Source organism: Pararge aegeria, chromosome 14, assembly GCF_905163445.1.
Source record: "Pararge aegeria chromosome 14, ilParAegt1.1, whole genome shotgun sequence".
In the NCBI taxonomy this organism is placed as follows: Eukaryota; Metazoa; Arthropoda; class Insecta; order Lepidoptera; family Nymphalidae; genus Pararge; species Pararge aegeria.
Genome location: NC_053193.1, coordinates 7251916 through 7268430, shown reverse-complemented (window position 1 = coordinate 7268430; position 16515 = coordinate 7251916). Strand labels below are relative to the sequence as shown.

At 33.0% G+C, this 16515-nt stretch overlaps 1 protein-coding gene across 2 annotated transcripts in view; it reads right to left on the bottom strand.

Moving 5' to 3' along the window:
* LOC120629657 (G protein-activated inward rectifier potassium channel 3) overlaps positions 1-14754 on the bottom strand; it is a 49135-nt gene extending 34381 nt beyond the window's left edge. For both annotated transcript variants that reach the window (XM_039898652.1, XM_039898654.1), the window contains exon 1: positions 14358-14754. The gene's annotated coding sequence lies outside the window, so the exon portion shown is untranslated. The remainder of the gene's footprint in view (positions 1-14357) is intronic.
* Positions 14755-16515: the final 1761 nt, after the last annotated feature.

Sequence of the window (16515 nt, the reverse complement as noted above, 5' to 3'; positions counted from 1 at the left end):
CTTAAGTATTTAGGTAAGAAGTCATGCAGTCAAAGTCGCGAGCAAAAGTTAGTTATGAAGCCAGAGTCCAATGAGAGTAGGTATAACTTGTATATATAAGACGCAATATTTTATAGTTATTCAAATACTATAAAAAATCATTTTTCATTGCAAATTTTACAGCCTTCAATTTTCAACGCTCTATTGTTTATTAAAGACTTATTTACTCTTGTGGTTTAACCTATACAATGAATTGTAAAGGAATGTTGATTCTAATATTGACGTGTGTGAAATTTCTTCGATAAGTAATCGAAGAAATTCGTGTCGTTTATGGACAGAAAATACAGGTATATAAATAAGATAATATTTATTTCGTTAAATGTTCGTAGTAATAAAAATAATGTAGCTTAAATACCAAACCTCTAATAAAATACTATAATGCGCATGCGTAGGTTTACAGAGCACATATTATACATAAAGACACACAAATCGGTTAAAGAAAACAAGATCTATTAAGTATAATGGATTTTATAAAAGTTTTCACTAATACACAAAATGTCTCACAGAAGGTTGATATATGCCACCTGTGTGAAACTGGTATCTCTACTTTATTATAATTTTGGAAAATAATGAGTCACTATTCTGAGGAATCGATTAAGGCCATCCAATCCGATTCATAACTGGCGTCCAAAGGATATTACCACAGAAATGACATAACGGATACACGAACGTGCTTCTTTCTATTTATGTCTGAAAGGAGTTTTTTACGACCAAATCATTTTAATAGCATTGCTTGCCATCAATTCGATCTGGGCCACAGTTAAACTTTGTTTTCATAATAAAAGTAAACTTTATCGATTACTTTACGATGTCTTCGCAAACTAATAGAGTTGTATAACTTTATGACCTCGCGTGGTTCAGCATTAAATGGTACACAATGTAGGCACATTGTTTTGTGTATTTACCTAGTAGTTGTGAGAAAAGTTTATCCATCGTATTTCACATGTTCTCTGTTTATACTGTCCCAACGTTATTTAACTGGCATAACAGATCAGAGCAGAGATAAAGATCCTTTTCGGATTACGCATCATATTTCTTTAGGGCTACACTATTTTGCTTCTTAAACCCAAAATAAAAATGTTTTTTTTCTCTATTATATTTTAAGTCTTATCCTTTGAGATTCTTTTTTTTTCCAGAAATTTAATACATTTGTTTATTATTGCTTTGAGAGGGAATCTTGACTATGCACTTGCCCGCATTTTCCGGCTTTGCTAACACTAATTTCGTGGGACTAGGACTATTCCGAAAGGAACGTTAAAGCCATTTCACCAGTTATAACCCAGGCGACCCAAAAAGACTTCACGCAAACGTATAAACGTAGGCCTAACCCAGAATCAATATATAGACAAGAAGATGAAGAAGAACAAGGAGAGTATTTGTCATTAGTTAGTAATTTAGATTAATTTAGAAGAATTTAGAAGGAAAGGTATGGTAAAAATTGCTTAGTAAGCAATAATCACTCTTAAAAGAAATGTTGTGAAGTCTTAGGTTAGTCCGAATTTAAAAGAGTACCCATCATACCTATTAACCGTATTAAAGTGGTACCTAATCAAGGAAATAGCTCTAATAATGTGTAAACAAATTTGATAGTCAACCTAAATGACTATATTTCCGTGTGCACGTGAAATCATTTCGCAGTACGGGAACCAGAACGTTGGCCCGCCGTTCATTCACCGCAAATTTGCAGATATTAACAAAGCGGTCCATTCAAAAAACCGGTAATTTTTTGGGGACAACTTAGGCTTGAGTTTTGATGTACAGGATGAGCCATTTAACCTATGACGTTCTACTTTTGAATGTCTTTTGTGAATCAGTACAAAAAATACAGTAGCTTTCGTAACGGACCTGTCCATCTTATTGAATTTGTCATCAATATTAATTATGATATAAATTTCAAACAAAAAACTCGTTTAACAAATAGAGTAAAGCTGTTTGTATTTGCTGATACTTATCTGATTTATTCTGCTAATGAATTTTTTCACTAATCTTCCGTCACTCAAATAATTTAAGTACTTTAGCAGTTTTAAAACGTTAATTTGCCTATTTATAGTTCTATGAATTCGGAAGGCAGAATGCACTTCTAATAATCTAAGCCGACAAATCCCACATTTCTAACCAAAACATCATTTTTCTAGTCTGTGGAATTTGATGGAAAAAGATTGTCACTAAAAATCATCAATTGTATACTAGATTACGTACTACGTAATCAATTTGTTTGGCGTCACAATTTTTTTTGTGAGCAAGCATCATAGTGTCAATTTTTTTCTTCACAACTGAAACTATACTGTGTCTTCCTAATGAACTGTGCTATACATAAAGTATAAATCATTAGGAACACACAGTTCGGACAGTCTTCAAAACTTTATTATTTCAAGAACCAAGTGACAAAGACCTTACGTTTATTCATGAAGTGTTCGCAACAAGTGTGAACAATGCATTATGAATTTGAAAATGATGTCTCGCCGTCTAAATTTAACATGACAATTGTGACATCTTTCCTCACTGAATAGTTTTTGCACCGATATAAATTTATGACCTTTGGGCCTGACCCAAGGTCTGCTAAAAAGAAAATAACCTTTGGGATAAGATAATAATTGTTCAATGTTAATTTTGAGGGTCGAAATTTTACAGTTTTGACTTCCGTAGCTTCGCGACTCTTTCAGCTATGTCGGTTACTCTGGATCTTCTATGGATTCTAACCATCTCCAGCTAAGTGACCTTGAGCCTTAAATTGTAGACTCATCTAAACATACATTATGTGAAATGCATCTTTGCTTTGGTAATAAATATAGCTTTATTTCCATTTAGTAGTTCTACGGTAAAATCATGTTCGAGAGACACAGCACAACCATATGCAGTCATAGAAGAAATAGATCATAAAGCGGAAAACCCTACCTTTTACCCTGTCACTAAAAACTGGTTGGGTTTACAAGTAACAATATCAATGACTCACATACAAAAAACAAAACTTTATTTTTTATATTCTCCGTATCTGTTAATACGAAAGTAAATAAATTCCCATTTAAGCCTGCGTATCTCACCTTCTGATACCATTTACGATGTAAATACGAAATTTCGAAATTTGCCAGTGCGAAAAGAAAACAAGCAAAAAATAAGTATTATCTTGTGAGATGCTTTATTTTACGCGGAGCCTACATTTTCTTGGTAAAACCCACAATGCTTTAGAAATCGATAGGCATAGCTGAATTTGCATTAATCGTCTCAGTTGCTTTGACTTGTTACTGTGCTAGTCATTTAGAATTGGAATTGTATTCCTAACTCGCTTACATAAGTGACCAACTGAATAAGCAACTAAATACAACTGTGTTCTGATTGCATAATTTCTCTACCACTACTGTCCTTACCTATAGTTGCTTACTAATGCTGTACCCTTTAGTGTAAGATTTGTACGCTCCTAATCGAAGTTTAGTTTTAACTATCTTTACTCTGCAGGTTAGAGTAAAATGAAATTTAAGAGCATAGTTTTAACGTTCATATTCGACTACAATTCTACAGCAATGTTGTAAAATATAAAACAGAATTACAGAATAATTGACTCTAAAATGAGTACGATTAAGTTCAATTTGCTTTGATGTTGCCGTGATTCTATACATAATTGAATAAGACTACGATTGTGAACTAAGTCTGTCTTTAACAATCTTATCTTTAACCTTAGATTAAGTTATAATAATAACGTCACATACACGTCAGCGTAAATCTGTATTTTTATATAGAGGACCATAAAATGTAAATTTCGTAATTCAATACAAATTTGATTGATTTACTTTCCATCAAAATTGAGATTCTTAATTTGCTAAACTAGGGGTTATAGTGATACTGATAATGAATTGAACTGACGACTTAATATGCCCTTCGAGAAACGGAAAGGTGAAGGTCGATTACGGACTTCTAAAGTCGGTCATCCAACCGATTTGGGTAGACTATGATAGCTAATGCTATCAACTGTTCTACGTTGTCAGGACTAAGTAATTGTTATTTAGACTCCTACTACGGTCTGTATATATTTTTATTTTATTTATTCCACTACAAGTCAGCCCTTGACTGCAATCTTACCTGGTGGTAAGTGATGATTCAGTCTAAGATGGTTGCGGGCTAACCTGTTAGGGAGTATGGTAGTCATACCCCCAATCGGTTTATACGCAACATCGTACCGTAACACTAAATCGCTTAGCGCCACGTCTTTGTCGGTAGGTTACTAGCCACGGCCAAAGCCTACTACCAGACCAGCCCAGAGAAAATTCAGAAAATATAAATTCCCATATTGCCTCCTACTTAAATTCACAGCGTTTACCGTTGCACCAGGGAGGTCTTCAAAATGTATATTATCACTAAGAGGTGTAAAAACAATAGAAACGCACCGTCTACTACTCGCATTTAGATTAACTAAAAGTGTGACATGCTTAAGAAAGTTTGCGAGGCTCGGAGAAAGCTGAATCCTTTTCATCTTATGTAAACACTGTTAACAAACAGCAGTTAAATTATTGGTACTAAATGCGGTAATAACTTTAAGGAGCCGAGCGTGCATAATAACCTTGTTTTAACAATTTGTCAATGAGGGTATTGGTAAAAAGGTCAACAGCTGTTCCCCTATCCCACTAGTGTAATAAGAAATGCAAGAAAATATTAAGGTTTTAGTAACCATAAAATAAATTTAAAGTCATTCTATAAAATTTAGACTGGTAAAAAAGGAATGAAAAAATAGACTTTATGAATAAAGACAATCTTGTTTGAAATAGTGAATTTAACTTATGAATTTCGTATTTCTGTCGACTTGCTATATGTTTGATTTTTGAAGCTAAGTTAAAAGTTATGGACAATGTATACATTGAAAGTAGCAAAGATTTCGATTGACCAGCATACATGATTGCTTAGAAAGATGGCGTTGAAGAGATACCGGAAGGAAATGTAAGAAAAAGAAGTGAAACGCGTCGAACATAATATTTTCTATTGCATAAGGTTTGCTAATCTTTTAAAGTCGGAAACAAATTCGCTCATCTGTGTGTACCTACCGTATAGACTACGCCATAGCTTTCATCATTATAAAATCGTCCAAATGGTAGTAAGACGTTCAGTTACAGTAAATTATAAAGTTTATTATTTATTATTCAAAAATAACAAATTTTGTAAAACTAAACTCATATAAAAGACGATAGTTATGAGCTCTAAGTATCGATTGTTTCTGAATAGATCGATAGTCTTCTATTTCGGGTGCAAGTTTACCATTATTCAGCATTCTAGGTCGTATTCAAATAGTGTTATGGTATTACTAGCATCTGTCCATTTTTTAAGCATCTCAAAACACAAAAAATGATATTTAAAGTGAAAGGAGAAAAGTTTTCCAAAAACCAATAATGAATTTTTTTTTAACGAATGAAATCTTTTAAATTATTTTTATAAAAATCTTCGCGAGCCAATACCTATTTTCAAATCATTATATCTTGCCACTAAAGTGATTGCTATAGAGAAAGTAAAATAGGTTTTGGTTGTAAATTTTTTTTTAATTTAATTTATAAGTAGAGTACGTAAATACGTATATAACCTAGTGACTATAAATAATAATTACATATCTGACCCTCCTATATCTCTACTGGTCTTTATTTATCCTCATATTATTGTTTTGTTACTCAGACAGTGATAACGCAACATAAATCACTTAGTTCAAGTCAATCACATTGTTTTCAAGATACCAGGAGCAATGAAAGGACCACTGCACGACAATCAGGAACAGTCAGGATATGAGTCAATGGACAATCAAGATATGACTTTACTGATCGTCTTTGGAACCATTAAATACAACAATGTTGGTGTTCATAGATTTTATGCCTGACGAACCGACTAACTTCTTTTTGACGAGCTTGCGTAATTGGGAGGTCCCGTATTCGATGATTTGTGAATTTTCTCTGGTTTCCCTACCGATATAACATTATACCACGTTTATTTCTTTATCCGACATTATTGCTCTCAGGATTACATTATTTCATTGATGTATGATTAATAATAAAGTTATAAGATTAAGTGATCACAAAAGCAGCTGAAAATATGTGGTTTGAAACGATGACGTTTTACTCTTATATATCAGTTGGGTAATGAAGCTACGATAATTACATTCTTTGCATTCTATGTGGGTACCATTCATATTTAGCATTTTTTATTTAAATCGTCATTCATTTATTTTATTACTAAGTATGTTTCACTAAATAAATATAATTTAAGTCCCCTTATCTAACATCAGTTCAACACGCAGTATTAAAATGACAGTATTTTCAATCAATTATAATTTGAAAGCGAATAACTCTATGATTAAGTTATCATAGTTCTTATCTTCTTAAACAGCACACGTTTTACAATAAAATCATACGTATTACAAAAAGCAAGCTTATAACGAAAAATCTAAGAATCATTTTGGATTGTTAATCAAAATTCAATATGACTTTATGTATTAGGGTTTAATGAGATGTAAAACAGAGTCTTTTACGGTGGGCCTGATAGCCGATTGCAACTTAGCACGTGTTTGACAATGACGCCTAAGGGTAGGATCACATTTGTAAGCACCAGTTCGCATCCAGCTGGACGATTTTGGCCACACGTACTAACTTATTAGTTTTAATTAGCTTAGTTAAAACGCTTGTAAGCAAGCTTTCTCATTAGTTTACTTTTTAAGCATCCAACTAAGTACTTTACAACGCATTTTAAACGTAAAAATGTTAATGTTGAATCCATGCGGAACTGACCAATCTTCATTGAAAATAGCTTTTTTTAATCGATAGAGTGCGAATTGATGCTGACAAATGTGATTTCACCCTGAGTTCCCACTTTAACTACATTGTTGACATTGACGACTTCTATAAAACATTAATAGATATTACATCACTATATTATGTGTAAGTTATAAAACGTGTAACGTAAAAAGAGCTTTAATTGTCTCACTGCGAATTCTGGGGGATTCATACAACTATACACGTAAATAACTTAATACGTAACGAATAATTGCATCATGCCTGTTATTTTGTATATAAACCTATGTTTAATGTTGATAACACTCAATAATTCCATTCCACAATCCATTGCCTTACGATTTCTGAAAATGTTAAGTCTTATTTAGAACATTCTTCTCTCCCTCTATTATATGACATAGAAAGCCTGTGGTGGGATATCTTGAGGCATACGATGATGAATATAGTTGTACAAAGCATTTTATAGATCACTTAATCATCACATCGCATCGCGTCGTTTATTTTGGCAAACCTTGTTCTAAATAAGACTAATAATTCTATAACAAAATGTTAACAATATTGAAATAAATAAAATAAAATGAAAAAATAAAGTACCTACACTTTATTGTACACCAAAACAAAACAGAACGATAACAAGTTCTAAAATCAACAAATATTACGCAGGTGCAATAAATAGGTAGCCTTATCGCTAAAAGCAAATTTACAGATTTTTTTTGATGGTGGTAAAACCTCGGTGGTCAATGATCTTTTAACGCACCACAACCTTTACCGTGAAGTTTTACTTAGAGATGATTCTATAGAGTTTCTTTCAAATAGTCTGCTCCCACTTTAATGATCTTACTAATAAAAGCCATATACCCGGTAATTGTGTTTACCGTGCTATACGATCAATTTGTAGAGTTTAATCTTAATTAAATACATTAAAATGCTCGGGTCTATAAAAAAAGTATAGCTCATTTTTATTAGAAAACTAAAGTTATAATTAAAAGGTTTATTAAAAAATATAGCTATACTAATAGTTTATAATACAAACACTATAATAAACGTGATGAGTAACTATTATTATTCGTGAATACATGAGAATTATGTCCCGTGAGGCGTTTAAAATACTGTCATTATGTAGAGATCTCAGATACCCTGCAATTTTAAAAATATAGTCAAGTGCTTTTTAAATGGACACGTAATGGTTTGCATTCATCAACACGTAATAATCATGGTTTTGGCAAAAAATATAATTTATTAAATCAATTGTTTTGGCAAAAAAAATAATTTATGAAGGACAAAGCTACGAGTATCTAAAACCTATACACGTGATGAGAAACTATTATTATGAAACATTCTTATTTTGTTTATGTTTTATTTGACTACAAGGGTTTGCAACACCATGGTTTTGCAACGGAACAGTAAGTACCAGTTACAGTAGAAACCTGGAAACTTTTTTACAAATTAATTATTGCGTTTTACGTCGTTTTCTATACTGTAGCGGTTAAGTTAACACTAATAACATTAAATATGTAAGGGCAACCTTAAAGAATTTTGTTGTAAAATACCTGTATCAGTGAGAATGTTCAGCGTGGGGTATGTCATCTATGTATAAGTTTTAATCATAAACTTGTTATGTTGTGTACTGACTACTGGTAGGGTTGTGATTGCAAATTAAATTGAAAAAAAATGGTTTTTAAAATTAATATCTTTAATCTATACCTTGTCCTCTGTGTGGTTTGAGATGAGGTGAGTGACCTAGTTGTCGTTAATTGTTTTACTCTAAAGTTGACCAATAGAAATAAAAAAAAAAAGTAACTAAGTAACAATTTTTTGTTATAATCAAAAAAAATATATGAGCCAGTAACTTAAATCTCATACCATTTATACAAAAAAACTGGTTTCTCTCAATCGCATATGATAGTGAACCGCAACTGATACGCTATGTTTGTTGTTTTCAATTGTTATAACCTTGGGAGACTATCCTAAATTAGGTATAAAAATACCTACGTATTGTATTTGTGTAATGAACACTGTTTACAGCGATCCAGATTGATATTAATTTAGCCGCGACTGGACGAGCAGATTTCTACACTTGGTACAGTATTATATACGTATGTTTTCTATTTTAATTGCTTTATTAGGGTAACTCATACCTAACGGAAAACAACGCGAGACTCCTATATAGCGTGCGGAAATTTATGGTAATTATGTAATAATGATATCATCGTCATCCTAATTTGCGTTTCATTGACGAGCCCACAGAACTCTCTACTACGAAAGAGCTTAGAACTATCCAATAAGTATGTGTTGGTGGACGTAGGTTACTGCTAATAATGGATCCCGATTCTCAGGTAATTTAGAAATTATTATTATGTGCTAGTTCATTATTCTGAGTGTATTAGACAAGTTGACATGGATTTACGGTTCTCTTAGGCCCGTGTTAATAAACCGATGGAACAGGTCCTCAAGGTGAGGCATAAATTGATCGATACTTTTGAGAACCTGATGTTTTTAGCTACTGACCAAAGAAAAAAACTAAATCCGGGGTTTCGTATAGAAGATTTTCTACCTAACTTTACTTATTCGATTCCGTTTAGGTTAACTATGGAATGGAATCAAAAGAGCGCTATTTAATGACAAAAGTGCGCTCCCAAACCCCTATTTTGAAACATTCTACTTCTTTTTCCACTTTCTGCTTGTTGGTTTAAGCGTGATATAATATAGCATATGGCCTTCCTCGATATCCAACACTGAATTAATTTTCAAATTGGACTACGGTTCCCTGAGATCATCGCGTTAAAGTAAACAAACAAACAAACTACAGCTTCAGTATAATATTTATAAACCAATAAAGTATCGACCATTTAGTAGCAGAAAATTATGAAGAATTATGAAGAAAATTTTTATCGAATTTAAATCTGATTCCACCAGTAATAACTTATTTTTTTTATAACCAACAATTGAGTAAGCGGAAGTTGCGTCCAAGTTATGAAGTTAAATTATTTAAGTCGCGTTAAGAAGTTAATATGTTTGGGTAGGTAAACAATTCTTTTTATTATTATATATATAATTTTTTATTGGATTGTCAAAATAGACGTTTTTTATCAATTTTCGAAATATTTTCAAACGAATATAGTCTTATCCACGCTTTTAATTCACAGCGTAGAAAAAATGTAATATCTTAATTATTTTATCATTATGTTGCGGGATTCCTCAGGATCAATAGATGTAGAGCATCTCCATACAGTGACTCATATTTTAAAGAAAGTTTCTTTTCATCTCAATAATTTGCATTTTCTTTGTAAGGTTTTTTTTTTAGTTTTCCAGGTTTGTGGGTCAGATTTCGGGAACCGATACTAATGTAAGTATCGCTTTGCGAAATCTGATAAGCAGTCCGAAAACCAGTTGGTATATATGCATATTTGGTTTTTGCAACAAGCAAAGTGATTTTGCGAATCGGTCGGTTTTCTTTGAAGCAAAATATTTATTAATTCGATAAGCCCCGATGAGAGTTCGATGGTTGACTTTGAAAATATTTTTTAATTAAGTGAGCCCAGTAACTGATATCTTTATACATATTATAATCGTCAACTATAAATATCACTTTACTTAACAACATAATATCATAAATTATTATTAATAACAGTACCTACTTTTAGTAATATTATGACACGCTTTCAGCTAACAAGTAAATAAGATAGTGGGCATAAAGTGCTAAAACTAACTACCTACCTACTTAAGATTGACAATACTAGATTAAAACTGAATTTTTTAATATATTTTTTATACCACTACAAGTTAGCCTTGCAAACTCACGTGGTGGTAAGTGATGATGCAGTCTTAGATGGTAGCGGGCTAACCTGTTATGTTATATTTAACCCATACCCCTAATCGATTTCTACGCGACATCTTACCGGAACGTTAAATTAATTAAACGTTCCGGTAAGATGTCGCGAAATTTAAACTTAGCGTCACGTATTTGTCGGTAGGTTGGTAACTAGCCATGGCCGAAGCCTCCAACTAGACCAAACCAGAGAAAATTGAAATTATAAATTCCCAAAATGTTTATGCTGGGAATCGAACCTCCTCTGACTTAATACCTGGCCTAGGCTGGTAGGGAGGTCGTCTTAATATATATTTTAATCATTTTATTTATTAAGCTTTCTGGACTTTTGACCTATAACTTGAAAGAAATTTGGGTGTATGCACTAAGAAAGGATTTCTACAAATTCTACCCCTAAAGCTACCCTAAAATTACCCCCTTTTACACGAGGGTAATTTTTCAAGTTATATTCATGAAACTCGGTATTTGAGCTTTTGGTTAAAATTTTGTTTAACAGACTTCGAAACTTGACTTGACTTCGAAAATACTAACCCCAAACGTGTTAAAATTGTATGAAATGTCATAATGTTTAAGATTTTCTTCCAGACAGATTAGTGAACGTTGGTATTTCTTAATTTAATATTTGCTTTGCCTATGGACTGCTTTTTGGAGACGGACATAGGCACCGTGTTCATATCACAAACTCTACGCAGGCGAAGTTGTAAGCATCTGGTAGTATAATAAACTTAATTTTATTTTAGTTCATTGCGATAAAACTCCTATCTAATTAGTTCGCAATGATAATTACCTTGTATCGGATAAGAGATTCTATTTTGTTTCAAAGTAGCGCCACATTTTATCCTATGTACCTACCTACTAACGTTGGTATTTATATTACTATGCGTTCGTCACTGGCAGAAAAACACGTGAGAATCACGTGTTTTTAAGAGTTCGGAAGATGAGTTTATGTTTTTGAATGCGGATTGAACAAACTAACTATTCCTTCTAATTTACTTTTAAAAGATGGCTTTAATACTTAACACAAAAAGTAACCAAGTATTTTTTTTACATCATTTTTTGTCGGATTAGAAATATATATTATATTATAATAAATCGACTACCTGACTAACTAGGTACGTATTGAACTCGTGGGGAATTTTAGGACACAAACTTACATTTGTTTTATAGACTGTACTAAGCAAACGTATGTAAAATATAAGTTTGTCACTGTAACAACTTAGCCGAATTCAGATTTTTCTATCTGATCTGATTTATTAGCAAGGCCGTAATGGCAAACCTGGATTACTTTAATTTAATTAATATAACCGCTTTTTTAATTATCTTTAATAGATCTTTAATAGAAATATTACCTATGCGAACGCGCAAATCTAGAATCTAGGTAGGTAAATTTAGAATTTTCACCTCATCTTGTGTGGCCTTCAAATTATGTTAAATTATTTATTTCGCATTCACGTTTTAGGTCAGCAACGAGAAAAATATAAAAACCACAAGGTTTACCGAGCGTCGATAATTATATTGCGAATGTCGTTGTAAAACAATGGTGGTAATGATTGTCGAAACCTTGTCAAGCGTCAATATTGTATACGTATTTGGAGTCGATTTTTAACCAACAAATAAACTTAATTTATACAGTATTTTCAAAGGAGTGACTAAGAATTAATAAGAAACTATGAAGTCTTACTTGATATTGCAGACATAAATAGGAGGTAGGAGACAAAAATTATATTCCCTGACAAGGGATAAAATTAACGTGTCCACCTGCCAAAGTACGCCAATAGGAAATAGGAAAAGTTTACCCTCGTTTACACGTATATTATTTTGATATATTTTCCACTGGTGCGCAAATGCTCTGAGAGTTGATAAATCTATGGGAGAAGATAAAGTGTTATCCTTTCCCCGGAGAGAAAAATGTCTCTTTGCCATGCTATTCGTATTTGTGGTAAATGATGTTTATTGCATATTATTATTAGGTACACAAAACAGGTAATAACTAAAAGTAGATCTAAATATAAGTAATAACAAGTTTTGTTCTAAGCTACAACCCAAAGTATGTGTACACAACTTGGAATTAGATTAAACAAAAAGTAAAGATAAAATTAAAGTTGAAGCAAAAAAGAAACACTTAAAAAATTATATATATATATATATAATTTCCCTAAAGATTATGTGTAGTAGTGCTTAATAATTTGATTTTGAAAATATTTATCCTTTCGTTAAAAATGTCAATATTACGATTACTTGATACTAATTCATTATATAGCGGGTCTAGGATGATAGCGGGCTTACCTGTAAGGGGTATGGCAGTTATGTTGAAACCTATACTCCTAATCGATTTCTACACAGCATCAGCACAGATAAATCGCTTGGCAGCAGCTTGTCATTTTCGCTATGCTGGTAACAAGCCACGGCTGAAGCTTCTCACTACACCAGGCAAGAGAATTTGCAGAAATTATATATTCTCCAATTGGCTTTGCCGGGAATCTTCTTCTTAAAAGACAACAGTTATTAGCACTATGACCCGAAGATCTTCTCATTGCATACTTATAACAATAAAGAATATTTTATATAGTTATTTTAGTTATAATAGTTATTTTAACAGCTGATCTATGTATATAAAAATGTAATGTTGGTTTGTGTACACTTCAAAAACACAAAAGTTCTACACCGATCGAGCTGAAATTTTAGCATGATATATAATGGATTGTTTTTATCTATTTTTCTCAACCATTCAATCACAATGTGCCATAGCGAAGCGTGGCAGGGTACAGCTAGTATTTTATAAAAACCCGTCAAATCTAGTACACAGTTTGGTTAATTTTACAAGACGTGAAATTGTGAGAATGTGGCCTTAGATGGAATTGTGCTAATTTGGCAGTATTAAAGTTTATTGAACCCATTATTCGAGACGCATTAAGGATGTACGTAGAAGCAGCCTTGGAGCGCGTACTGAAACACTAAAACGCTTTGCATTATGGATTTTCCGATAATATGGCACCTAGCGACGACCTAAGAATAACTTCCTACCTCTCTAGACCTGAACCAGCAGATTCATATAGTTTTTTCTTACAAATATATTGATTGAAAGTTGTTTGATATATACTTAAACATGTATATCATACATTTTCCATCGATACGATTGCATTGATATAAACTGTCACCGCTATTAACACTCTCGCTGGATTAAGATTAGCCATAATTTAAAACTTTATGAACCTAACACCAATACCTTTAAAGTAAAACAGCAACTATATTAAAGTACTAACCTAAAATAAAAACTGTTAAAGCAAATTAAATCATGACTCTACCAGGATTATACCAAACCTTCCTCTCATATCTACATATCCAAAAAGTATGTCTATTAAAACGACCTATCATATAATTTCATAGGTACTATTAAAATATTCTGTAGTAGTTAAAGATGACTCTACCATCACGCAATTCAGTGTGTCTTGGTCTGAAATTCAGTGTATTTTGGTCATGCTTGAAAAGATAGGTTAGATTTTTTTTTTTACAAGAACTTTATTGGCATTTTTATTTACACCAATCAGTATTTATATATAAGTCTTTACATAGATAAAGACATTGATGACATTTACTGGACGACAAGTCTTTGACCTGGTTTTTTGCTCCCAAAACCTAAGAATATTTATAATGACTACGTCATAATGAAAACTGTCTGACTAATAAAATAACACATAAGGTATAATATGAATATAAACGAGATAATAACTCACCTTCATATATGGACCTATCATAAAGACTGTCTGTTACAGCGTTTCGCGAAATGTAATTTCACGAAACTTAACGAATTGTTAAAAAAAGTTTAACAACACCTTAAAAAAGGAAAGTTTCACAACGACTATCACAGATGCAGTCAGCACTATACGAGCCGCAATGTCACCAGCACTATTTCACAGTTTGTTTTCACAAATTTAAAATAAATTAAAAACCTTCAGCTAATATTTTATTTCTTTTTAGGCATGTTTATACTATTGATAATGAGGCAGGAAATGGAACGTATGAATTTTTAAATTCGCGATTTGAAATTCGAATTGGACGCGGGAAGGTTGATTCGCGATCGCGTCGCGTATGTTTACTGTGCGTTGGCTGAACAGTGACTGGCTGAATGGCGTTAAATCCTATACTTGTATATTCGCGGACGTTAAAAAATGAATACGGCGAGGTGCGATGATCGAAGGCCCGTGGAACTTTTAAAAGGAACTGTTATCTAACGTTCCCAATGGGTTCTGGTGATATCGTGTGACGGCATATACTTTTCCCAAATGATTTAACACCATGCTACAGGTATGCAAAGGAATGATACATACTGTCTCTGTCACTTTATTGATGCATCTGAATCTGAGATCAGGGGCTTACGGTATCATCGCCTAAAGCAACATTATTTTAAACGTACTATCATCGCTTATATAAAGTACATTACATATAGCTAAAGTATTCTTAAAATTTCTATTATATCTTGTAACTCTACATTCTTTTTTATTCTTGAAGAAATTACAAGTTTATTGGAAACGAGATATGTTCTCGCTTTTTCCGACTTTTATTTTTTATGAGTAGATATTGTACCTATTTCTACTTCCCATCTATTAAAATAGTCACATCTATCACATGTATTAAATAATATTATAAAATGCTAATTTGGAATATATTGCGAATATGCGTAATTTTGGTAGTGTTTGTTACTCAATCATGCCCGAATGGCTGAGCGGATCTGAATGAAATTTAGCATAGATACTCGTACATACTATAGTCTGAAATAACAAAAATACTGCTTTTAATCCCGGAAATATGTACGGTCCCTTGGGATAGATTTTTTTGTTGTTTTTCATAGAGCAATAAACCGATATGAGTTTTGCACATCGATAGTTTAGTGGATAGTGAATACCTACCATAGACATACACATTAAAATGTCCACTAGAATGAAGTCGCGGGTAACAATTAGTACCTAAGTAGAAGAGGACAAAATAAGTGTTCGCATTTATAATAGTGGTACGTTAATGTTTCGTTGGTCTAGTGGTTAGCATTTTCGGCTAGCAGAACCCGACATTGATTCGATCCCCAGCTCTGCCAAAACAATATAAATTAAAAATAGGTCACCTCCTCAGCTCTGTGTTGTACTACCATGACAGTAAGTACCTGCAAATGAATACTGCATTACTGATTTTCAGTAGGGACTGGTAGGTTTACGGTAGAACCTTTCACGATGGTAACACATTAAATCAATGGGGTTTTCTATCAAGAAATTCTTAATACCAGCCCAGAATTTGAAACTTAGCGATTATTCATCCCCGTGCCTCAGAGAGCACGTTAAGCTTAAGCTTCTGAGCTGCCGTCCTTCTTCTTCTTCTTCTCCTGGGCAGTTTCCGCAGGTAAGCACTTCGCTTTTTGTACGTCAAAATTTTCCATTGTTGCTCGCTACTCCAGCCATCCAAGCTTATTCCAGAATTCTAGCATACCGCCTGGATTGCTAAGGACTTCCGGGATAGTGGCCAGTGATCTCAAGTAGATCTCGCGTTGCTTTGTCACGCCCGTGGAGTGTACTCCATGCATGCTCTGCAAAGAGGGCTGTCGGTGACACCTACAATGGAAAGATGTATGTTTAAGGAGCTATGCCATGTTATGAGTCCCACCACCTTCCTCTTCTTAAGTTTACTTCTATCCAGTTGGAGTAGTTTGTTAGTTTGATGTTGGTTTAGGTTAAAGCTACTTTGGTTTGTTTACAATCTGTTGCATTGGCCCAAAGTTGGGAATGCTGCTGGAGCTGCCGTCCTATTGGTCTATGAGAATAAGGGAGCAGAGAGTACGCATGTATTTGCGCACACATTTGTGCACTATAATATCTAATCTCTATTCTAACTATTGTATACTATAAA